At 49.8% G+C, this 2,014-nt stretch overlaps 1 long non-coding RNA gene and 1 other non-coding gene across 2 annotated transcripts in view; both read right to left on the bottom strand.

Annotated features, from left to right (window-relative positions):
* LOC122554762 overlaps positions 1-1,151 on the bottom strand; it is a 4,105-nt gene extending 2,954 nt beyond the window's left edge. Inside the window, exons 1-2 of the long non-coding RNA XR_006313067.1 lie at positions 1,025-1,151; positions 693-808 (exon numbers count right to left, since the gene is read on the bottom strand). This is a non-coding gene — a long non-coding RNA (uncharacterized LOC122554762). The remainder of the gene's footprint in view (positions 1-692; positions 809-1,024) is intronic.
* Positions 880-956, bottom strand: LOC122554820. The gene has a single exon (XR_006313102.1). It is a non-coding gene; the product is annotated as a small nucleolar RNA SNORD55/SNORD39 (small nucleolar RNA).
* Positions 1,152-2,014: the final 863 nt, after the last annotated feature.

The raw sequence follows: 2,014 nt of genomic DNA, 5'->3' as shown, positions 1-2,014 counted from the left end.
TCGGGAGCAACAGATACAATAAGTGATATTAGTGGATGTGCAGGTAAAACTTTGATGGATGTGGAAGGCTCCTTTAGGGCCTTGGATAGAGGTGAGGGAGGTGGTGTGGGCACAGGTTTTACAGTTCCTGTGGTGGCAGGGGAAAGTGCCAGGATGGGAGGGTGGGTCGTAGACGGACGTGGACCTGACCAGGTAGTCATAGAGGGAACGGTCTTTGCAGAAGGCGGAAAGGGGTGGGGAGGGAAATATATCCCTGGTGGTGGGGTCTTTTTGGAGGTGGCGGAAATATCAGCAGATGATTTGGTTTATGCGGAGATTTGTATGGTGGAAGGTGAGCACCAGGGGCGTTCTGTCCTTGTTATAGTTGGAGGGGTGGGGTGTGAGGGCGGAGGTGCGGTATGTGGACGAGATGCGTTGGAGGGCATCTTTAACCACGTGGGATGGGAAATTGCGGTCTCTAAAGAAGGAGGCCATCTGGTGTGTTCTATGGTGGAACTGGTCCTCCTGGGAGCAGATACAGCAGAGGCGAAGGAATTGGGAATACAGGACGGCATTTTTGCAAGAGATAGGGTGGGAAGAGGTGTAATCCAGGTAGCTGTGGGAGTCGGTGGTTGGAACAATCAGCTCACTTCACGAAATTCTAAAGCAAGATGCCCTTGAGGTTACTCGTTTACCAAAGTTAATTTACTGACCTGGGGCACAGACCAATAGAGATCACTCATTTTAATACAATGAGGGACAGGACACATTCACAATCCAGCCGCTCGAGGTGGAGCTAAAGGACGACAGCAGGCGACCATCACTGATGCTGAAAAACACACAAGGCGAGTTGTTAGAATAAGACATTAAAGCCTCACAGCCAGAGGAATCGCTAATAAGCGAGTGCTCAGCTCTCCAAGATGGATCTCCACATGGCGAATTCAGGAAATCGCAGCAAAAATCATCATGTTCACTCGGTCACACACACGCCCACACCAGGACCCAACAGACAGGCCTCCACACCCTCACACACCGCGTTACTCACATCGGACCCGCCACGTTGTGTTCCTACCCCACATGGTGAGGGGAGGGTAGGCCTTGAAGCCTGAGTACCACCACCAGGATACACATATCCTAATACTCCGGAGTCCAGCGGCGAAAAGGCAGAACGCCGCTTCCCGAGCCTTTATATGGCGGTGAATCAACGGAACTGACGTAGACATTGTGATGTCACACCGAAGGGGCGGATCAGACTTCTCCTGATCATGTGATCCAGACGCCGTTGCTGATTGGCGAAAGCGTGGCCATTGTTAGAGTGCATGGCGGGAAGGCTGATCCAATGGAGGAGGACCATTTTGATGAGAGTGGAGCAGGTCAGGGCAGCACCGGGAAGGGCTGATGAGGGGATCCGGCCCGAAACGTCGATTTTCCTGCTCCTCGGATGGTGCCTGACCTGCTGCGCTTTTCCAGCACCACACTCTGATCTCCAGCATCTGGAGTCCTCACTTTGGCCATTTTGATCAGTGTTGGTGTAGCGAGTTGAGAGTATCGTTTTGACTTTCCCCGTCACGTTCCTTTATGGAAAGGTGAAAATGTCACCTGACTACCAATCTAGACAGTCAAGTTAGTGTCCTGACTTTAAATACCACCATGGCAGATGGTGAAATTTGAATTCAGTAAATAGCTGTAAAGCTAGCCTTCTGACCAAAAATAATCCCCTTTAGATCACAAAAGGAAAGGAAAGCTGCCACCCTTACCTCATCTGGCCTCTCAAACTGCTGTAAATGTAGGAGCTGTAGGCCACTGTGATACTGAATTCAATGTGTTCATCACCCTCAATCTTCTCATCTGTTTCTTAAATATGCAACCACTTGAAGGAGATTGTGCCCTCTGGCATTAGACACTTAGAAGGGGACATAATCTCTCCTCATGCACCCTTTCATGGCATGACCTTCAAGCATTTTGTATGCTTCAATAAATTTCCAGAATACAACTCAGACCTACACAACCTCCTTATGTTAAAAAAAACCTGTGC

The sequence above is a fragment of the Chiloscyllium plagiosum genome, chromosome 11 (genome assembly GCF_004010195.1).
Source record: "Chiloscyllium plagiosum isolate BGI_BamShark_2017 chromosome 11, ASM401019v2, whole genome shotgun sequence".
NCBI classification, from domain to species: domain Eukaryota; kingdom Metazoa; phylum Chordata; class Chondrichthyes; order Orectolobiformes; family Hemiscylliidae; genus Chiloscyllium; species Chiloscyllium plagiosum.
Note: the sequence above shows the minus strand (reverse complement) of the source record. Positions and strands in the feature narration are given on the sequence as shown.